At 40.2% G+C, this 24,341-nt stretch overlaps 1 long non-coding RNA gene across 1 annotated transcript in view; it reads left to right on the top strand.

Moving 5' to 3' along the window:
• The first annotated feature begins 1,891 nt into the window (after positions 1-1,891).
• LOC140844969 (uncharacterized) overlaps positions 1,892-24,341 on the top strand; it is a 65,082-nt gene continuing 42,632 nt past the window's right edge. Inside the window, exons 1-3 of the long non-coding RNA XR_012123558.1 lie at positions 1,892-2,176; positions 14,575-14,742; positions 19,910-19,984. This is a non-coding gene — a long non-coding RNA (uncharacterized lncRNA). The remainder of the gene's footprint in view (positions 2,177-14,574; positions 14,743-19,909; positions 19,985-24,341) is intronic.

Here is a 24,341-nt window from a genome sequence, read left to right as displayed (position 1 = left end):
AAGGAGGAAGAAGGAGGCATTTCAGAACAGTGCAGAGGCTGTGAGATCCAGAGTCCCAATTCAGTCATACTTAGTTAGGCAGGTGGTGAAGAAGACAAGTAGGAAGCTGGGTTTGAAGCCCAGCTATGTAAGGGAGAGTGGTAAGTCATACACTTACAGCTGTGTGACCTGTAATCTAAAATTTCTGTGCCTCAGTTTCCCCACTGAAAAATGGGATAAGAGTGATACCTGCCTAATAAGATTTTAAAGACTCAGCATATATAGAGCACATGGAACTGTGCTTGGTACAATGAAACTTTCAATTAATATTAACAAGAACTAATATTATAGCTGTGTGACTCGAAAGTCAGTTCACTCCTGTGGGTCTCCTTTTCTCCATCTATAAAATGGACATAATTATAATTATATGGCAATATTAGAGAAAAGATCAGAGAAGACAATGATGCTAATGTGTAAAACATCACCTCACAAATGTAGGAAATTCTTTTCCTGCTATGATATGGTTGTTCTTCTTTCCCTTCAGTGGTAGGTGTTTTCTCTTCATTCCAGAGCCTCATTACTCTCTGGGCACTGACCTTTCTAGTGCACAAAGGAGTACCTTCTTGCTGTGTGCTAAGGGGGGACCCCCCCGGCCCATCATTAGTCCTTCCCATCTCAGTAAGTGACACCATCTGCCACCATCCAGTAGGCCAGAAGCAGAAACTAGGGTGTCAGCCGTGACTACTTTCCTCACCACCTTATCAACTCCGCTGGTGTGCACTTACTCTTGTGTCCACTTCCAACATGGAAATCCTTCTACTTCCCCATGTCCACAGCTGCCATCCTACCCATGTCATATCATTTCTTGCCAGTAATAGCCTCCTATATTCCCACTTCCACACATGCTGATCCAATCCATTTCATTCCCCCCAATACAGATGGAGAAATCTTTCAAAAATGTAATTCCAGTCATGTCTCTTCCCAGCTCTAAATCCAGGAATAACTTCTTGCTTTCATATCCCTTCCCAGGACTAGTCCTCACAAGCGACCTAAGTATATCACACACCATTGCAGTCTCCCTAGTCTCCCCTACCCTCTGCCATCTTGCTTCAACACCCTATCCTATGGGGCTCTCTCAGTGACTTGAATACACTTATGCTCTTTCCTACCTCAGGTCCTTTGTACTTGCCATCCCCTCCCACTGGCTCTTTAAACGGCTGACTGCTTTGCATCCTCCGTATCTCAACTCAGATTTGATCTCATTGGAGAGGCCTTTCCTGAGTGCCTGCAATGCCCATTTTCATAGCAGTTACCTCACAGGGTTATTAAGGATTAAATGAGAAATGCCTTTAGATCAGTGCTTGGCACAGAAGTACTCATTAAAAGTTGTAAATAGTTATCATCATTCTCTACCAGAATAGCCTATTACACTGCATGGAAAACACTAGCAAGAGTGTGTAATTGTGGTATGGCTGCTTACGCACGTGTCATCTATTTGATTGTTAGTTGCATGGGGTGTAGACCTTGACCATTTTGTTCCCTGGTGGAGTCTCACCTCCCAGCACACCAGGCAGAGAGCAAGCCTTCGATTATTTGTTGAAGAAATGAATGGAAGTGAGTGCCTCTTGCTGTCAAAGGGGTCAAATTGCTGAAACCCCACAGGGACCTAGGGCAGTCTCCCCTTCAGAACAGCCCCACCTCTGGCTCCAGGGAACAGCAGCGTACGCTCCACGGGGCCATGGCCCCATCCCCTCCCTCACCCCAGCCCCCCTGTCCACCTACCCTCCACACCCTGTTTGTATTCAACACACCCTGGCTTGTGCAAGAAAAGCAAAAGACCCACAGAACTCTTTTCTTTATCCTCTTTCCAGAAAAATGGGCCAATTCACAGCTGCAATCGTTGGGAGAATTTCCTGTCTGGGAGTCTGGAACCTGCCAAGAGTGGAAAGAGCAGCCAGCCAGCGAGGCCTCTGTTGTCATTGGCCCAAACAACAACACAAACAGCCACAACCACCACCACAACAAAACGTGCCACGTGTGCACAAGCGCGCACACACACGCCCACAGGACCCAACCAAGGGGACAAGGCTTCGCAGAGGAGCTTTGGGCTGCACATGCCGGCGGCGAGGCGTGTCCCTCGGCCCCGTGCCAGGGTGGCCGGCCCGGCCCCACCATCTGTCTTCAGCACGCTGCTCCTGTAAGTGTGCCCGCACAGTGCACGGAGGCGATCGAGTGGGAGGGGGAGGGAAAGCAAAGCCATCACAGTCGGTGGGAGAAGGTGGCTACGGCTCTGACACAAACTGACAGAAAGCCGGGAAATTCAAACTGAAAGTTCGCCCTGAAGACCTTCAGCTGGGAGTTTGGGCTGGGGGGAGGGTGTGTGCTGAGGGAGGCACGGCGTCTGCAAAGAGGCTGGTGTGAGGCGCTAAGCGGGCAGCTTTTTTCAGACTGTGAACATGAGACGTTATTTATAATCCATGCCGACTGTTCATGGATTGCCCAATGAGGCTTCATCTAACAAGAAAAGGGAAATTTTTTTTTGAAAGAGCCAAACTTTTTTCCAAAATATTTTCTGAAGGAAACATTTAATCAGGACGTGGTATGCAATGTAATGCAGATTGATAAATTCTCTTCCAAATAATCATTCACGTGAGTAATGACCAAATTATGAAATGTAATAGTAATAACCTATTTTATTATTAATAATCTATCAAATTGGGGTAAATTGCTCCTACTTTGCTGCCAGGAAATTGTGGTGTTAGTTTTATAACCTTTGGGGGGAAAAAACAGGGAATTTGTCATTTTTCACTTCTGGTAACAAAGTATTTTTTAGAAACCAATGTGTCTACTAAAAACGGCAACAAGCTAAAGAATCCAAGCTAGCTAAGGTTCCTGCAAAAATGTGTCTAAGTTTTTGCTGGCGGGGTGTGGATTCTGTCCACACTTGTTTTGTTTTCATTCTTTCTCATTAAATGAAGGGACTCTTTCTCTTAAAATCTTAAAAATATGGATCCGGGTTATCAGGCATTTGATGATCAACCCACAAGCTTGACATTACGCTCCCTATGTTAGAGATAAAGTAACGGAGGCTAAGAGATTTTTCATTCATCCCAAGCTGAAACAGCTTAACTTCAAGATCTTCAAACTTGAGGCCCTACCATTCTGTTTAGATAATAAGACTCTGTTAAGCTGCTGTTATTTCACTTTGCCCTTTCAGTTCTCACCACAAAGCCACAAATACTATAAATTCTAATTTCCACTTTTCAAAAAACATTAATTAAGCAAGCAAAATTGCAGTAAGTTTTAACCAAGACGGCCAAAAACAAACCAGCTTTCAATTCTGTTCATTTATCAGTAAATACTGTTATTTGATCACTCTTTAATAGTTGACTTCTAAAAAAATAAACTCTGGAAAAGAAGTTTCAACCCCTAAACAATTCTGATTGACAGCATAATAGCTTGGCTCATTATCCTAATCCGCAGAGTATACATATATTTACAAATAAAAACACACACCAGATGTTTTTTCATCCACAAGGTGATGCTGTCAACTAAAATAGGGAATGTACACCAATGTACAGCATCCATCAGTTGTAAGACTGATTTACCACAAAATCTCCCATTTCGTGATCCATGGGTGAAGCCTATTCATGCCCAGGTCTGTGGTATTGCTGTGTTTTACAAAGAAAAGATGAGGTGCTGGGAAAGGTACCATCTCTAAAGTCGGGAGAATTAGCCTTGAGTGCAGGCCCAGACATTTCTCAGCTTATGCCTCAGTATCTTCATCTGTAAAATGGGAATAACAGCATCTACACAATTGTTTTGAGCAGTAAATGAGAGAATGGATATGAACATGTTTTGAAAATAGTAACAAAATTACTAACATAGTTCTCCTTTTTCCACATTCCCCATTCCCTTCAAATGTCCTTCTGTATCTTCTAGACTGATCAGTGTTTAAAAGGAGATACTACTTCTCTTACCTCCTACCCTCTCTTGAGAAGGTAAAAGTCAGTTTGGAGGTAGTCTTATAATATCGTGGAGACCAGCCTGACACTTTATGTCAAAAAATCCTTCTGGGGTTCCACCTGTAGAAAGAAATGTGCAGAAATCACTTTTGTTTCCCTTTCTTATGGAATTGAACAGAATTTTTTTAAATCCTACACAAAGCTCTTCTAAGAACAGAATGAGTGAAGTACATTTAAAGTGTGCTCCCTACATGTCTGTGAGTAACACTGTAAATTGATGCCTTGTATCAGTGTCCATAACATTCATTCATTCACTCATGTGCACATGAAGCAAGTATATTGAGTGCCTGCTCTGTACAGCGCAGTTTGCCAAGTCCTAGGATGGCAGCAGGAAATGAATAAGGCTCAGTGGGGGCAAGTGATGTTGTCTTCCCAGCAGATTTTTCTACTGTGAAAGGAATAACTTAAGTTTTTAGAAGTGTTTTAGTGCTCGTGAATTTTTAGGAGTTCCGTTCTTGTGAAAGAGCAATAAAATAAGAGCTTCAGAATCTGGTTCTCTCTCTGACTTTATTAATGTTTGAGGTCTTCAGCAAGTCACTTTCCAGCTTTGAGCAGTTTCCATACTTCCCTGACATTTAGGGTTTTCAGTCTCCTCTTCTTTATTTTCTGAGTTAGTAGAGCTACTTAACCAAGAAATATTTGATAAGGGTTAAATTTGGCAAAAACATGCATTCATTTTTCTGAAGTGTGTTTTTATCGAATGGAGGGTCATGGCAGGGAGTTGTACAGTGATATAGTCCAACTGGCGCTTGGGATGGGTACAGAGAAGTGGGACTTGGAACAAAGAACAGCTTTCAAACCCTTTAGTAGGCTGAAGACTCCAGGAAGACAAGGATCAAGGAAGCCTTCCTTATCCGCTGCTGCAACCCTCCCTCTGGTCCCTAAAGTCGTGCTGGCCCATGATAGACACCCTCTTGTATTTGTGGAATTAACATGTAAATGAACCAGCTTATTATGATAAATAGTATCATAACACAAAATAGTTGCTAAAACATAAAATATCAGTTTATGATAAAGCTTCTCAACTGCTTTCTCTAACCTTTTTGAACCTCCCCTTATAAGAAGACTATGATTCTGCACGGCTGCACTTACCTGCTGAGGTAAAGCTGTGGTCTGGGCAGGTCAAGGCTGATGGTTCCCCAATGCTGAAGCAGCATCTCAAAACCCCCAGGGGTACCCATTCAAGATGGGAAGGGTTAAAACAGCACTTTCCAGAAGCCTGAGGTTTTGGATTCTGATTTTGGCTTTTCCCTAGATAGCCGTGTGGCCTTGAGCAAATCCTCTACTTCTCATGGCCTAAGTTTTCTCATCTGTAAACAAGAGGTTTAGATTTCTGAGGCTCCTTCCAGGCATAGAAATTTAGGAAGAAAGTGGAAAATTACACACATGTGGGCATTTTGAAAGTAGAGGTTTACCGTCCAAAATGCCTCCGTTGCTTTATTAACTCCATTCCTGTTTTGAGCTCGGAAAATTGGCAAAACGAGTGCAACTGTTTCAGAAGTTAATGTTGTCTTAGATCAACACAGAAAATAACACTTGCCTAGAGAGTAATACTTTTGCCAGAAATGGGCTGGCTCTGAAAAACGTTGCCCTGAAAAGCCTTGTCCAGCCCCGCTTCCCCACACCTCGTCCTCCCCACGGCTCAACCTGTCCCCAGTGGCCAACAAACTGGGGTTAGAGGTAAAACAGGAATAGCCTTGCATCATAGGACTCAATGCTGAGTCACGTCTGCCGATAGTTCAGCCATGACCTGGTATGTCAGTTTGGATAATTGATCAGCAGCCTTCATCCTGAGTCTGGGAAAAATCAGAAAGAGTGGTTTATTCGTGCATCCGTTTCCAAGTACTTACTGAGTCCCCAAGAAGGGCCGTCTCCCCTCACTCATTCCTGACTTGCATACTAGACTCCTCCCCTAGCCCCCACGCTGCCATTCTGCCCCCACTCACTCACCTGTCGCTCAGCACACTTCCTTCAGTGACAACCCTCCTGCTGGCTGCTCACAAGAGGAAACCTAGACTGCATGTAATTGACCTGGGCCAGAATGTCTGAAAATATAGACACTTTCAGGATCTGATGAAATTCGATTTATTTGGATTAGCTGAGTTGGGCTTATCACCTGTGGGGAAAGGCAGGGTACAAGGAGCAGAGCCCCACCAGGTACCAAGCCCCAGACTAAGGGTCATGACTGCATTTGTTCAGTTTTCTGACTGCTTGCACAATAACTCACACTGACTAGGATTCACTACCTGGAGCATAAGTATGGTGGTCCTGTAGGTAAAGATACTGATGTGTCAAGGTTTTCTAATTGGTATTACTATTCAAGGCCTGCAGGATCCCTGGAGTCTTTAGAACCTTGATCCTGTGAGAACTCTTGCCATCGCCCCCATCAGGAACTACAACCCAAAGCCTGAAGTCTAACCCAATATCTAGGAACCTACTGTCCTTGACTCCCACTATGCACCTGGGTCCCCTGCTCGTCCATCAGGCACTCTGATAAAATTTTCTTAGATCCTTAAGTCTAACCTCTGGCTCTTATTTCATCTATTTTCTATTATCATGTTCGGAAGGTGCTCCTGGAAGTCAGCTAAAACTGATGTGTGTCATGCCCGTGGCAGTAGAACTCACATGAATAAAGGCCAAGGCCACATTCAGCTAATGAGGCCTAAGGCAAAGTATCTGGGTGAAATGAAGTCTTCTGGGAGGAAGTTTAGTGGGACCATACAGTCCAAAGGTCAGAGCAAGTGCAGAAACAAGAGTAACCCCTGAGGTTAGTTAGTAGCAGGATGGATCTGCAGCAAAACAGAGCAAGCACTAATGAATAATTCAGTAGGTGATTGTGAGTGACAACTAGAGACATGGGTGGAAGACACCCTCTTAATGAACTGCCTTGGACATGGGGTAGGCAGGGAAGCTTCCAAGAGGTTGGAAGAACTAGACATGCATATGTTTTGGGTCTTGCTTTTACGCTAGACTGAACTTCCTTGACGCATCTGTGGATGTGGCCAGAGACTTGTCCAGGCCCCATCTCACTGTTTATTAAGCTCACTAAAGCTTGACTTATTTCATGTGGGTAATACATTTGGTCTGAATTTGTTTCACTTTCTATGAAATGAAATTGAAGATAATGACTAGACACCTTTAATAATTAAGTTTGATAAGATTGTATGTATTTATTTGTTTTTCAGGAGGTGGGGAAAATATTTCATCTACTAACAATGCACTCTAGGGAAACTGACCTGGTTTCATGGGGTCATTCTAAATGAGCAATAAGGAACTCAGAGATCACTTGGTTCCCCATCCTTTTACAAATGAAGGGTTGGGGGGCAGAAAAGCTTACAGCATGCCTTAGACACATGGGTAGCAAGTGTCGGACTTCAGAATGTTTATTTCTCATGACTCCAGGATAGGCAGCAAAGGACCTTAACAAATAGTTTTGTTTCTCTGGTTCACTTGGCCAAGCTGCTTGGCCACCTTCGTCTCTAGGAGTATTTGTGCAGAGTTCCAGTAACCTCCAGGTCCCAAACACAGTCAGATTCTGCAACATCAAAGGTAGAGTTAAAGGAGGAGGACATGCTACACAGAAAACAAAGTCAGCTAGGAAGACTTTACCTCTGCAGACATTGGTCAGAGCCCCAGCTGTCTCTTGGCCAGCCAGAGACCCTGGACTTCACTGACTGCCGGGAGGCCACACCTCAAGGGAGACAGCAACTACCTTTCATGTGCACAGTCCCATGACTTAAAGCAGGTGGAATAATGCTACTTGGTTGAGGGCCTTTGCCAGCTTGTGCCTGAACTTTCTCCAGGCTTGGGTTTCATCTTCCAGTCCCTCAGCTGCTTAGTACGGTAACGCGATTTTGTAGAAACTAAGCAAAAAGGAATACATTAGTCTAGTCACTTGGAACTGCTGCCAAAGGAACAGTATCTTCAACTGATTGCCAGCCAAGTCCCTTATGAGATCGTGTAGACTCTTACAATATTGCTCAGGGAGCGATACAAAGGGGAAGAGAAAGAGGAGGGTCGTGCTTAGTATAATTTATAGTACATGGTTATGGGAAGCATCTTATGTTACCAGAAAGCTGGTGTCTGGGGTTTTCCTTTTCCCCAGAGGTGCTGAAAATTGGAAGGGGGAAGGGAGGGTTATCTTACCAACTTCCTGCAGCCAAAATCATTAGGGCCAAAATTCCTTCCTAGAAATGTCAGTGGCAAGACTCAGACAATTACCACCAGTTCGACAGCTCCCAGCACGGGTCATTAACATCATCCCTGCCACTCAACAATAATGGCACTCCACCCATCCCCATGGCACAGAAAAAATCCCAGAACCTCTCGCCTTAAAACCACTCTGATGAGAGGCATCCAGGAAGGAAACCCAAGTGTTATATCAGCCTTGGAGGATGAGAGCACCTTGGCCCTCACGGTTCCTGACTAGCTTTATTCTCCTTGTTCTTCATCTTAGGGAATGATGGGGTTTCACATATTCGAGTTAAAATCCTGCCTGTGGAGAAATAAAACAGGTGGAATGGTGTGTTAACCAATCCCTTCTAAGGGTTATGACTTCTACTAACCTCCACTGATTAGATTCTCTCATTAAATCAGGAGAATTTAGTAATTAGTATCAGTATGGTCTTAGTAACAAACTGAGTAACAAACTTAGTAACAAACTTAGTAACAAATAATCATGATGCTCAACAATGATGGCTTCCTTCCCTCCCTGCTCTCTGGGTGGGCTCCCTGACACAGAAGCCTGGTACAGGCTAGTCCCCCACCCTGACTGGACCGCTCTGACAGCAGGAACCATACGTCAGTCATCCTGACTCCCTATTCCATGGCCTAGGTCACAGTTCAAAAGACAATGTTGCACAAATGTGCAATACAAGAGAGAGGAAAGCTAACCACTTCTCTCTGCTTGTTGGCTCAAAAACTCACAAACCAGAAAGCAAAATGTTGGCTAGCCTACACCTCTTCCCGTAAACATAACAATTAGTTTGGTTTTTTTCTTTGAAACTATTCAATAGAAATGAGTGTGCTTATATGACTGAGTCACCCTGGAGAAAAAAAGTAAAGGAAAAAAGGTGCTGATTCTTTGCACAGGACAATATTTTCACGTGAAGATGCACTAATCAGAGTACCTTAATACTAAGCCATGGACCTCCCAGGGGCCTGAGCCCCTCACCCAGTCGTGCACTCCCCACTGATGACCTGGCCCACCAGATCCATCCGGAGGACCTTCAGCAAGGGCCAGTCCATGACTCTCCAACATGTGGCTCCCATTTGCCTGCATGAAGCACCTTCAAGGGCAGGTGCAAGTTCATCCCAGTTCCCCACCTAATAGCTTTCACTCAATAAATCAAAGGGGCCCAGGAGTGATGAAATTATCTTTTTATTATAAAAATACCCTTGACGTCATTCTTGGTTTATTTATAAAATCCTGGATGCTACCTTCTGTTTATGCAGTTTTTATGCAGTTTTATATTAATTATTCACTCCCATCTCAACTCCTTTGCTACACCTGTGGTGAGATTGAGTTTCAAGGGTCCCTTAAGTAAAAATTCTGCTCTTAACATTCTGCCTTTTTGTCTTCCTTCTACCCAGCTTAGGAGCCTTGCCCTGCTTTTCAGCTCTGGCATGGTTCCTACCCCTTGGAATATTTGATAGATTATTGTCATTTCCCTTACTCGAATTTCAGCACTCCCTAAATGTTGGCGCAGACTCACTTTCTGGTGCATTTAAACTGTGTTATTTTCAATGTGATTCTTTTCTCCCCAATACCCCCTTTCCTCCCCTCCATGCCACCAGATCTGTAAACTCAACATCCTTACCTAATCACGAGTGGGGGCAGGTACTCAAGGGGCCTCAGGTGACCTAATGAAGCAGGGTTTGAATACTCCAGATGTCACAGGACAATGGATATTCCATTCTACTGCCATTCCACTGCCAGATTTCATATTCGCATCTCAGGAGTGAAAGGGACTTGAAAGTTCATCAATGCCTAGGCCTCTGATTACACCAAAATATTAGCCATTAAGGAAAGATTAGCATTCCGTGGCATCCTTGGAGATCTCTGAAGTGGATTCCATCGCCTCTCTTAGTAATGCATTCCAGAGGCTCATCACCCTCCCAGAGATTTTCCTCATGCCGAACCTAAATCCTGCTGGAAGCAATTTAAACCATTCCCCTTTGGCCTGTCTTTGTGTGGAAAAAGAAGAAAGCTCTTTGCCACCGCTCTTGCAGGGTCCCTTCATGGATTCCTTGGCTCCCAGAGGTACGTCATTTGCTGATTAAAATGAGAGCACAGCAAGGGCTGGCAGAGCCAGAGAAGGAGAGAGTTCACGGAGGAACGCTCGGCTTCCGCTCTCTGGGCAGCTTCTCAGAAGAAGCACGGAGGACTCTAGGCCCCAGGCTTAACCCGGCTCTCGCTCCTCATTTTCTTCAGTTAGTCTCATTCCCCTTTCACCTCCAGTGAAGTTCTCCCCTTGAAGTGCGTACATATCGTGCAGCCCATCTTGGGGCGATGAGGTTCAGCTGCCCAGCCGCTCTGACCTTTTCCTTCATCTCCTGAGTAACACGAAGGAAGGAATAAAGATGATCAGGTTTTCTGCTGGCCAAACCTGCTTTGCATTCCTGGCAAAAGGACACTAGGAGACAAAGTATATTCTTCCACCCAAGACAGTAAATAAAAGAAAGAATGTTGCGGTTGTGTAGGACGTTTGAAACATTTCATTTTTGTAAATGTGCATTCTGAGATAAAAGCCACCACAGAAGACCAGTCTCTGGAAAATGAGGGGCTCTGTGGTTGTATTTGGGGGCTTCTTGGCCAGCAAGCATTCTGTTTCCATTTTTCCCATTAGTCCTTAAGCTCTAGATGAGGCCCCCAGGATCCTGGGGCATCTGACCCCAGGCAGCTGCCAATGCTTTCCCCTGAACACTGGAATGTGTATTGGCAGAGCACATTTATTTGCAAGGTGTTTACAAACTTTCTTGATCCTTTTTTTCCACCTGGTTTGCTTCCTGGACCCAAAGGTTTATGGACTACAAGGTGCTACTGGGAACAGAGAAATGGAATAAGCACCCTCCCGTCTTCCCCTAGCTGCTTTTGTGTAGCTTCTTATTCTTAAGATTCTCTTGCTCTCTACACTTTTGTTTCCTTTTTCTCTCCCCCCACCCCCAGCTCTGGTGTCTCTGTTTACACAGTTTCGAGATTGGGAAGATTTTGGTAGTTTTCCAGCTGCTTATGCACAAGTGTAATTGAGTCATTTATTTTTAGTGATGTCAAGACTTTGAGAATAGAATAAAAGGAACATTGCTCACTGACTGACTAAAATGCGAGGCTTCATCTGGAGGATGAAGATACAGTGGCTGTGATTATTTTCAAATTGGAGGCTCTTCACTCCTCATGTCAAGCCAGATTTAGAACATAATTTGTTTTATTTTCAGCTGTTGGGGTCTCCAGTCTCAAGTGAAATTATTCTGTGGGCTTCCAGGGTTGATGGCTAACTGGCAGCTCCTTCCTGGAGAAGCCTCACACTAATGTCTGTCATTTCCCTCCCTTTAAGCAAGTGAGCCCCACTTGGATTATTTCCTGGATGGAAAAGATGAGGTTTAAACTGAGGACCTGTGGGACATCCTGAGATCCTCATAGGTCATTGGAACATGATATGTCATTTAAAACAAAATAATTTAATAGATACAATAACCTAAGTGTTTTACAATCAGCACATTCCAAGTATATTCAGGTACCTTTCTCTGTACACCTACATTTATTTTGTGTGTGAATCAAACCTGGAATTGGAATGCTGTTTGTCCTTTACAAAGCTGTCACAACGTGCTAATGGCACTGACCCAGGCATTCATTGCTCTCCTTTGAGTCTGCCGCCCTCCACCCATGCCCCTCTCCCCAAAAAAGATATATGACAACCAATAAATCGGCACAATATGAAACAGGGTATTTGAAAATACACTACTAATTAATAAACCTAGGTAGTAGTGAGTGCACATTGGACTCCAGGCACTGTTCCAACTGTTGTACATAGCAGGGAGATAGCACTATTATCCTAATTTATAGATAAGGAAAGAGATGAACAAAGGTATTGAGTAATTTCTGAGTTGTGCTATGAACCCAGAGAGTCCAGGTCTAGTGTCTTTATCTGTGCTCCCTGCACTATCTGCCTCTCACAGCAATGAACAAGCAACTGACATATGGGAGAAACATGCAAAGGGATTTTATTCTTAATATACAAAGAACGTTTGCAAAACAATAAGGAAAAAAGCCAGATGCCTCAGTAGGAAAATGGGCAAAGGACAATGACATACTGTTTACACATATAGAAACCTCCAAGTGGTTAATAAATTTTTTAAAATATTAAATCACATTGAAATCAATTTGAACATAAATTCAAATAATGATATGTCTTTTTTTCTACTGTAAAGTGGATTAAGATGATCAGTGTTGATAATGGTGTAAGGAAATGGCCACCCTCCAACGCTGCTGGTGTGGAGTGTAAATTGTTGTAACATGTCCATAAAGCAAGTTTTCAGTATTAGTGAAAATCTTTCAGTTTACTTATTCTACTTCTGGATGTTTATTCTAAGTAAACAAAAAGGAGTACAAACATTTATATATAAAGATGTCAACCTTAGAATAAAATAATGGTACATCTTTATTATACAATACCAAACTGTCATCATAAATCATTAATAGAAATGGAAAATGCTCATAATATGTTACTAAATAAAAAGGTAGTCTATATATAATTATGTACAATTGATTGAACCTTATGAAAAGTGTACCTATTCATTAAAAAACAGAACTGGAAGGCCAGAAGAATAATAACTATTAGTCCTAATGAGACTACGTTCTTCTGTACATTCTTCTTCAATCAGAATGTACTATTTTATAATCCAAAAAATGTATAAATTATAATATTGGAGTAAATATTGGAAAACATATGCAAATATCTATAATGAATAACCTCTTACAAATTATATTTGAGCATTGACTTTAGGTCTGAAAGTCCTGGTAGATAAATCAAAAAGGGAAATAAGTTGCATTGTCATTTTTTTAATAGAAAGAATACAAACTCATCTGTCAAAAACTTTTCTTTCCCGATATTCAATTTGAAGAGGTTCTTATTGACTACATACATATTAGAGACATTGGGTAACATTAGGCAATGCTTTTTCCTTTGCTTCTTTGAAAGACACAGAAACTTTGTTTAAATGCATGGCCTTATAATGGCCACCTGAAAAAGTAAACACTAAAGAAGTAAGAGTAAAAAGCTCAGAAAATGACATTTTTTCAGGAAAGTAAAGTAAGATAGTGAATAAGTTTTCCCCTGGAATACTTAACCTCTTAATCCAGGGATAGACCTTAGAGAACCCTGAGAAACACTCTTCATTTGAAGGAAACATGTTTTCTCCCCAACATAATTTAGCATAGACAGTGTTAATGCAATAAACAACATGTCAGCATACAAACAAGTCCAAGTTTAATAGAACAAAACTTCTAGGACTTTGGGCTTCATAGAATTCTCTAATAAAAAAAAATGTTCCTCCACAATATAGAATTAGCCTCAGATTAAAGTAAAGATGGTATGATTTAAAAGGATTTGTGTTAATCCTTCTCCTTGTAAAAATATTTATGTCTTACTGTAAAGATCAAAAATTAAAGATTGATAAAATTGTCAAACTTAAAAAGCCTTCAGAGTTTCTATCATCCATAAGTGATTAACTTTTGTGGGGGGCCGGCAGGGGGACATGAACTTCTTTGGAAATCTCATGAAATCTATGGAGTCTCTCCCCAGCAAATATATATGCATATATATGTACATGGACCAAATTTTACATAAAATGGAAGAGCTTCAGAATACCCTTACATTCATGGATAACTCCCTAGGATAAAAACACCTGAACTAGTTCAACTGTTTTTCTGAGAGGACTTTAGAACACAATACAACATTCTGCCTACTGAACAATATTTCTTATTTTTGATTAGTCCTTCCAAATGAGTGAAGTAATTTACCCAAGATTATAAGGCAAATTAAATGGAAGATTCAGAATAGAAATCAGGTCTTCTAACTTCAAGGACAGCATTCTTTCTCACACATCCTTTGTTCACTTAGATCTTAAAGCCTCCTTAGTTTCCCACAATCCCAGTTAAAAGAGAAATCTCTATATCATATATCTACAGGAACCCTATGGAAGACTGAAGTATTACCTGAGAATACAACAGTAAGAAAAGACTTGGAGTAAAGTTGGGTCAAAGGGATATGCCAAGTCACCAATACCAAAGTTTTTCAATGGACCAGAGTTCATGATGGGCTCATATCTATTTTAGACATTTCTTATTTAGTAATTCTATCTTATCTTCCAGTTACAGTCAAACATCTGAAAGTCAAACATAATGTCTTGCTCTAGTTTCAGAAACCCAGAAAAGCAGTTCTCCAGCAGCCCTGGTAAAAAGAGTGATATATGCCTGAAAACAGGAGGGGTGGGGTATAAACATTAACTTATTTTCATGATAGTAAGTTATTTTTTTCATGATAGTAAGTTCATTCTTTTCTTTATTCACCAGGGGGAATCTGTGACTCATGAGGAAAGGAGACTTGTAGGATGCTTTGGTGTCTGAGAATTCAGACAGAAAATCTAGACCTTTCCTGTTATTTAAACAACTGGATTGAGTATTCCTATCAATCGACTGCGTGATTATGACTGTGCACTGGTTTTGGCTGGAAAGTCCCCCGTAAGTACCCTGTTTATTGGAGTCCTACTCATCGTCCTAAGTCCATTTCACATCTCCCCCTACTCAGAGGACTCCCTGATTATCACAGTCCACACTCAGTAGCCTTCTCAGTAGTCCTTACAGCACTTTGTTTAGGACATAATTCCACAATCCTTACATTCTGCTTAATCAATCTTACTACCTGCTTCATGAATCTTGTTTGTTTAACCAGATTATAAATTATTCAAAGACAAGGATCATGTTTCTCTGTTGGTTCATATGAACCACACTGCAGGCATTCAAAAATTATTTGTTGATTGACTGATTAAAATGAGAAAACAGCCCCCCTGCCCCTAAAACCAGTCCAGCAGCATTCTGCTCAGAACAGAATGGCATTTTCCTGCTGGGGCTTCAAGATCTAGCTTCAAGGCTGACTCCTTTGCTGAAACCCCAGGAACAGGAAGGTTCTGAGGACTTTCTGTCAAACCAAATGGCATGGTACTTCGGTGGAGATGAGTAACCTGCTGAGACCTGGAAGCCCCCTTCCCACTAAGAGGATTGTTGTAACCCACTAAGAACATTTCGACTGGTTCTCAATATTACCTTACTACCATCTTTATTTGAGATCTAAGAAAGCCAATGGAAATTCCCAGAGTACTACATTGAGATGAACCTTAAACATCATTTTTAGTCAAATTGTGGTCCACCTGTATGGTGGAATACCATACAGCCATTCAAAATAAGATAGGAATATATAGACTGAAATGGGATGTCTAAAATATAACTTTTCATGGAAATAAAACAAATTGTGCACAAACATTGATTCCACTTGTGTAAAAATGTGCCTATTCATATACACAGCCATGCTCACATATGTATTATGTATGCATAGAAAATACATGGGAGCATCTAAGAAAAAAAACCTCACAGTTCTCTCTGGAAGTAGGATTTGGAGCCTAGAAGAGATGAACTAGAACTTGAACATTTCACTTCAGGCAATTTGCTAGTGTTTTTTAGATTCTACAGCAAGCATTACTTGCTTACTTTTGTCACTTTAAAGTCAGCATTTTTTAAATTTTCCAAAAAGTCCCCAGTTCAAGTCTTCCACAGTGTGGCCTCCCCTACCTCTTGGCACTCCCTTGTGTGTTCCAAGCTACCGCCACCCCCATGGTGAATGCCTCCTCTCCGTGCTATGTCAGCCAGTGCTCTTTGCTCTCCCAGGAATGCCAGCCCTCTCTTATTTCTCTGGTGAACCTCCATTTCTCCTTCAAGAGCCACCCAAAGTTCCACCTTGTCTGTGATGCTCCCAGGATGAATTAATAGCCAGCTCTTCTTCCCCTCAAAGCACTTTACATACATCTCCATTAGAACATGTATAAAACTATATTTTTAAAAATTACTTTCTTCTCCCCCACTAGAATTCTTTTAGGCCAGAATCTATCTGTATTTTGTTCATCTTAGGGTCCCTAGTACCTTGCACAGGGCCTGGTGCACAATGAGTGCTTTTAGAAGAGCTTAATGAATGCAAAAACTGAAAATCTGAATCCTGAGATCCTTCTTACGCATCACCCAAAATATCCAGAAAACTCTAGGTAACAATCCAGTTGCTGGTGCTCTCAACAAAATGTCTTTACCTCCCCAACAGCATTCTTCAATGAATTGGAACAAATAGTTCAAAAATTCATATGGAACCGTCAAAGACCCCAAATAGCCAACGCAATCCTGAGAAGGAAGAATAAAGTGGGGGGGAATCTAACTCCCCAACTTCAAGCTCTACTACAAAGCCACAGTAATCAAGACAATTTGGTACTGGCACAAGAACAGAGCCACACACCAGAGGAACAGAATAGAGACTCCAGACATTAACCCAAACATATATGGCCAATTAATATTTGATCAAGGAGCCATAGACATACAATGGGAAAATGACAGTCTCTTCAACAGATGGTGCTGGCAAAACTGGACAGCTACATGTAAGAGAATGAAACTGGATCACTGTCTAACCCCATACACAAAAGTAAACTCCAAATGGATCAAAGACCTGAATGTAAGTCATGAAACCATAAAACTCTTAGAAAAAAACATAGGCAAAAATCTTATGGACATAAACATGAGTGACTTCTTCATGAACATATCTCCCCAGGCAAGGGAAACAAAGGCAAAAATGAACAAGTGGGACTATATCAAGCTAAAAAGCTTCTGTACATCAAAGGACACCATCAATAAAATAAAAAGGTATCCTACAGTATGGGAGAACATATTCATAAATGACAGATCCGATAAAGGATTGACATCCAAAATATATAAAGAGCTCACATGCCTCAACAAACAAAAAGCAAATAATCCAATTAAAAAATGGGCAGAGGAGCTGAATAGACAGTTCTCTAAAGAAGAAATTCAGATGGCCAACAGGCACATGAAAAGATGCTCCACATCTCTAATCATCAGAGAAATGCAAATTAAAACCACAATGATATATATCACCTCACACCAGTAAGGATCGCCATCATCGAAAAGACAAACGACAACAAATGTTGGCGAGGTTGTGGAGAAAGGGGAACCCTCCTACACTGCTGGTGGGAATGTAAACTAGTTCAACCATTGTGGAAAGCAGTATGGAGGTTCCTCAGAATGCTCAAAATAGAAATACCATTTGACCCAGAAATTCCACTTCTAGGAATTTACCCTAAGAATGCAGCACTCCAGTTTGAGAAAGACAGATGCACCCCTATGTTTATCACTGCACTGTTTACAATAGCCAAGATATGGAAGCAACCTAAATGTCCATCAGTAGATGAATGGATAAAGAAGATGTGGTACATATACACAATGGAATATTACGCAGCCATAAGAAAAACACAGATCCTACCATTCACAACAACATGGATGGAGCTAGAGGGTATTATGCTCAGTGAAATAAGCCAGGCGGGAAAAGACAAGTACCAAATGATTTCACTTATATTTGGAGTATAAGAAAAAAGGAAAACTGAAGGAACATAACAGCAGCAGAATCACAGAACCCAAGAATGGACTAACAGTTACCAAAGTGAAAGGGACTGGGGAGGATGGGTGGGAAGGGAGGGATAAGGGCAGAGAAAAAGAAAGAGGGCCTTACAATTAGCATGTGTAGTGCGTGGGGAGCACAGGGAGGGCTGTGCAACACAGAGAAGACAAGTAGTGATTTTACAGCATCTTACTATGCAGATGGACAGTGACTGTGAAGGGGTATGTGGGGGGGTACTTAGTGAAGGGGGGAACCTAGTAAACATAATGTTCTTTCTGTAATTGTAGATTAATGATACCAAAATAAAAATAAATAATAAATAAATAAATACATAAATAAATAAATAAATAAATAATGTCTTTACCTCCTAAGCCAAAAGACAAAAACCCCATTTGTATCTTGTATATTACCTTCAGACAATGCTTTGGTGTCACAGTCTACTAAAGGTCAACCCAACAAAATTCCTTTGATTGAATTAAAGAAAAAAAAAATACAGTCTCTTCTATGATACATCACACAGAGGATTCCAGAAGACTAATAGGATAGGCTGTTTGGATCAACTTAACAAAAGTTAGGGCATAGTTTCCAGTACGTCCATATGAAACCATTTTCTTCCATGTTAATGTTCAAAACTGATCTGATTTGAACGATGTCCATGTTCGTGGCTACATGTTGCCTCCGAGAGCTTCACGAACACCCACTTCCACTACTCTTTAACCACACAGAAAAATAGATTCTAGGAGTCTCACCCCTGAGCCTGGAAACCCACACAAAGTAGTGTGAAATAGAAATAATTAGTACAATACACTCTAGAAAGTGCTCTATATACCTCATCATGTTTAATTCTTTGGTCTACAGCCAGGCTTCAGCACAAGTGTCCTCCTCTGGTCCATAAAGTTCTGTGCATAGTTCCCAGGTTTCTGCAGGGGGTGGACTTTGCTCTTGTCCTGAGGAATAAGCTAATCAATTAATGAATATTTGACATAAAGACTGCACACACAACACAAAACTACAACTCCAGGAGATGGGGATTATCAACATTACCTTATGAAAGAGAACATGGAAGACCACAGAACTTCGGTAATTTGTATGAGGTCGCACAGCTACTAAGGGGCAGAGCCCAGATTTGAGGCAAATTGCTTGAGTCCATTCCCTCACCTCATCCTATGGAGCCATATGGCCTCCCCCAAAGATGTGTATACATCCAATTTCTAGCCAGAGACACTCATAGTCATCAAAACACAAAAAAATGAAGCATTTATTTGTGTTATAGCAGCCACAGATTTTTCCTTTTTTTTTGTCTGCATCTGATCCATAGGTTTTATTTTATCTACTCATTAAACACTTAATGAGCAGCTACCATTTACCAGACATAGTGGCAAGGACTTGGGATGAACTCCAAGTGAGTAAAATGTGTTTCTGGGTCCCCAAGGCAAACTCACTGATTATCTAGTGATTAGAACTCACTGGCAAGTATGGCTATGTCTCTCTCAGTAGACCAATTTTTCTATAAAAACAATAATTGCTATGGCTATCTGAATTATAATGACAGCCAACATTTATTGAGGACTTACTATCTCCTAGCCATTGTTCTGGGAGCTTTCCATGTATTCACTCACTTAATACTAAAACTCCATATGTTTGATTACTTTTATAATCCCATTTTCCAAATAAGGAAACTGAGGTACAGATAAGTGTGTCATCCAATGTCAGACAACTAAGAAATGGGAAAGCCAAGATTAAAACCCAGGCAGTCTGAATATAGAGCCTAGCCACTATTTTATACAACCTTTCAATTTAATACATTGAACAGTTACTCTGGGGTACCAAGATGAATCAGATATTGTTGCTTTCCTCAAAGAATTAGTGGAGAAAGCAAATAAGCAGGTAGTACAATACAGTGATAGGTGGGCTGATAGGACATGTACAAGGAGCTTTTAGAGCACAGGGAGGGGGATCCTAATAGCATTTGCAATAACACACCTGCTTTCCTCATACACACGTAGCTCAGGCATCTTCTCTGAGGTCCTGAGATTCATTTAGTGCGCAGAGATACTGGCATTCCTATGCCTCAGAAATCCACAGAAGCTTAGAAGACAATGTATAAATCAAGTTCTGACTGTTTCCCTGTTCTCCTGGGCAGAACAAGATAAAGAAAAGTTCCTCTCTCTTTGTACCTCTCAGGTACTCTGGTCAGTGTTCAGATGACAATTTGGCATCCTACTAAAGAAAATGGACAGGACTCCATTGTTGCAGTATGTGAGTACATGCCAATAAATCATTTACCAACCTTTTATAGTAGATGTTCAAATTGTTCTGGTTTTCTGCAATTATAGATAATGTTGGAATAATCATTTTTATAGTTGCACTTTTGTACACTTTTGACAAGAAAAGATCCCAGAATGAAATTACTTACTCAATGAATATATTCTCTTTTCAAACTTTTACTCCATATGGCAAAAACACTTCCAAAAAAAGTTGTAACAAATTATATCCCACTGGGAATATTTTAGAGTGCTTGTTCAATAACACCTTCCCCACCACTATTACACATTTTATACTTCATTATTTGTGTTAAGAAAAAATTTAAGTTACTATTTTAATTTTCCTTTTTGGAATACTGGTGAAGTTGAATATGTTTGATAAATGTATTAAATATTTGTATAGAGATTTGTATAGAGATTATGCATGCAAGTCTACTAGGTTCTCCATGAAAAGAGATTATTATTTTTTTAGAAATGAGTTGGGCGAAAATTTTATGGCTACTTGATATGTATATTTCTTGTTAGAATTTAAAATGAATTTTAAATTCGTTTGTTTTTCCCATTTCTCAATTGAAGTTTCAGTGGTTTCTTTTTAGTGAATTGCATGAGTTGTTTTTTTATATTAAGTATATTAACCTTTCGTTTTGAAGAAATGTCTGTGTTCTCAAGGATTGTTGTCACTTAAAGAGCAATGCTATATAAAGGTATTATGCTTTCCAAATATGATTCCATTTCACTGATGAAGAAATAGTGCTTAAAATTCAGTATGTGTTTTCTGCTTTTTATTATGTAAAAATTTATATACAATGAAATGCATAAATCTTAAGTGTATCATTTGATGAATTTTGACAAATGCATACATCTATGTAACACAAACCCTTACTAAGATATAAAATACTGTCATTGCACCAGAAATTTCCTTCATATCCTTTCCTAGTCAGTTCTGCCTTTATCCCAACTTACTCCCAAGAGGAAGCCTCTGTTCTGGTATTTTCCATCCTAGATTAATTCTGTTTGTTCTAGAACTTCATGTAAATTAAATCCTAATATGTGCTTTTTTTAGTCTGGTTTCTTTCATTTAGCATAATACTTTGAGATCTGTCCATGTTGTTTCATGTATCAATAGTTCATTCCTTGTTGCTGACTAGTTTATTCATTCACCTGTTGGTGGATATTTGAGCCTTTCCCAGTTTTTTACCATTATGAGTAAAGCTGTGATGAACATTCTTGTACAAGTAATTTTGTGAACAAATGCTTTATTTCTCCTTGAGTATTATACCTAGGACAGAACTGCTGAATCATAGGGCAAGTATGTGTGTAGTTAAATAAGTAACTGTCAGATCTTTTTCTAAAGTGGTTATACCCATTCTCCCTTTTCTAACAACACAAGAAAATGTTCATTACATGCTACTAAATTATTTTTTTAAAGGCAGTATGACCCTATCATGTATCATAGATGTTTATAGAAAAAAAAGGAAGAGCAATCCTTTCAAACGTTAATAGAGGCAACCTCTGCATAATGGATTGCAAATAATTTTCACTTTTTTCTCTGCATTTTTCTAATTTGCAGCATCATGTATATTATTACTTTAAGACAATATTATAATTTGTTTCTTAAAAAAAGGAAAAAGAATTATCAGTAGACTGTTTAATCAAAATATCCTTTTATTCATAAAGGTCAAGAGATACAAAAATTAATCACAAACCCAGTTACCCAGAGGAGAAAAAAAAAATCTGTGTGTAAGTAGTCTGAAAAAGCAAGAAGGTCTATGTAAGGTCCATCCACAACTCACAAAACCGTTCACCTGTGCAGGTCTTTTCTTGAATACCTGAATTGTGGTTAGGTAGAACTTCCCTTCCCACACCCTTATTTGTTTTGTGTGTTTGCAGAGTGCTCAGTAATGTAACCTTGTTATGCAGTGTTCCAGAGCTTTCTGCCTAGACCTTAGGCACTGTGTCCTATTACTTTGAGGCAAGACTATAATAAGGGCTCCATGTGTTTGTGTAAAGACTGGGCACCTCATGGACAGTGCATTTGACATGGTGGCCACATCTAAAACACAATTGTATCGTTAATACCAATGCTGGGGAAATTTAAGATACCCTGGAATGTTTTGCAAAGCCTGAAAAAAATCCCCAATTACACATTGCACTGGTATGCAGCTCCCCATTGCAGGCACACAGGAAGCTACTTAAACCTGTGGAACTACTTGGAGGCCGTCTCAATGTGATTCTTCTTTATCTTCAGACAGAAACTCAGATTACAAGGGGTAAATTTTCCCTCAACCAGCAGTATCAAAAAATTTTAGGTAGCATATATAGTATTTATCAATTGAAAAAAAAAGTACTCTCACTTCTAGAATACTTATTTTATGTGTCATGTCTTTACAGGGGAGTTTATGCATAATATCTCATTTCTTTTTCACAAAAACTCTGCAAAGTATAGGAGGAAGCTATCATATGGTACAGTCATTTGCCCCAGTCTGCACACCTAGTAGGAGGTAGAGTTAAGGTCTGAGTTCAGGTCTAATGAAATTAAATTTCATAAGACGAATGCAGCTCAGATGAATTCTAATCTGTGCATTATTAGAATCAAAGCATCTAAAAAGCTCAGGTTGCAAGCGGCAAGAGCAACATCCCTTGGGAATGACTTGGAATGAAACATCAACTTATTACTAGGTTATAAAGATGTTCAACCTGCCTGTGTATCTCAATAGAAGTGTGAGCAGAGGCAATGAAACTGTTTCTCTTTCAGGGCAGATTAGATGCTTTTTCTGAGCGTCTCGTAGGGTAGGATGTCTATGACCACATTCAGGGATTCCCAGGTTTACTTCTACTTGTAAATCGAAGGCTTTAAAATTGGAAAGTTGTTTAACAGAAATAATGTGGTAATAACGCAGACTCTGTAGCCAGATGCCCAGCTTTGCTTCTTACTAGTAATATGTTCTGGGACAAATTGCTTAACCTTTCTGTGGCTTAGTTTCTTCATCTATAAAATGGGGAATAATAATTGCAGCTACTTCGCATAGTTGCCTAATGAAGATTAAGGGAGTAAATCCTTGTAAATGAATGAATCCATGCTTAAAGTCATGCCTAACACATAGTGAGCACTTTTAGTCAAGATGAACTTGTAAACATTTCTTTAGTACACATTATTCACATTTTCAGAGGAGTGTGATTCATTCAAGATAATTAAGGAAATATTTGCTTGAATTGCTGGAAAATCAGATAACAAATGTATTTTTAATTCATTACATTACTTTCAAAAAGACCTAAGTATTTAAAGTAAGCTGACTAAAAAGTATGAATGCAGAAACTTTCATAAGGGACCTACTTCAAAATTACAGTTTGCTTATAAGTGATTATGTCCTTTGGCAAATCCATTAAATAGTGTAAGTATTCCATCATATCACATATTTGCTTGGTTAATGGTCACTTTCTCTATGAAAAGCAACTTCATAGATTGAAAAAGCATTTCCTTGATGAAAACTTATGCTCTCATTTCAACCTAGTCCATGTTTAGCAAGTGCTTCTTAGATTGGGCTGAACTCCTTCTCCTTAAAATGCTCACTCTATGTGCCTGCTTCTTGGAGTCACAGTGATTGATTATCATTCCTCTTCTTGCTCATTGCATTTTGAGAGTTTGAGGACAGCTGTTGTATCCTTCTCTGAAATCCTCTTCCTGAAAAAAATATCCTCAGTTCTTTGGACCATTTTATCATTGGCATGATTTGAGATACCACATCCACCTTGGTTGTTTCCTTCTGGATTTCCACTTTCTTGGGATTACCAGAAACTGAGCATGATGCTCTAGGTGTAATCTGATCAGAGCAGAGTAATAAGTAAGATATTGCCTTGCTTGTTCTGGACCTAAGATTAATGGTTTAATGTTGATGTTTCAGTAGACACTGATTCTCTTGACTTATACCAAAGTCAGTTTCTTCTCCCTTTTCTTTTTTTTTTTTGGAGTGGGAGAGGGGAAAGAGAGAGAATATGAGAGAGAGAAATTTATTATAAGTAATTAGCTCATTCAATTATGAGGGCTGAGGATATAGACCCAGGAGAGCTTTTGGTATAGTTCCAGTGCAAGTCCAAATGCTTGAGAACCAGGAGAGCCACTGGTAAGTTCCAGTCTGAGTCTGAGTTTGAAGGCAGAAGAAAGCTGGTGCTCAAGCTCAAAGACAGCCAAGCCTTTTACTCTATCCAGTTCTATCCAGGCCTGTAATGGATTGGATAAGGCCCACCCACATCGAGAAGGGCAATCTGCTATACTCATTCTATTGATTCCAATGTTGATCTCAACCAGAAGCTCCCCCACAAACACACCTAGAAATGTGTTTATCAAATATCTG

This window comes from Manis javanica, chromosome 2, assembly GCF_040802235.1.
Source record: "Manis javanica isolate MJ-LG chromosome 2, MJ_LKY, whole genome shotgun sequence".
NCBI lineage: Eukaryota > Metazoa > Chordata > Mammalia > Pholidota > Manidae > Manis > Manis javanica.
Note: the sequence above shows the minus strand (reverse complement) of the source record. Positions and strands in the feature narration are given on the sequence as shown.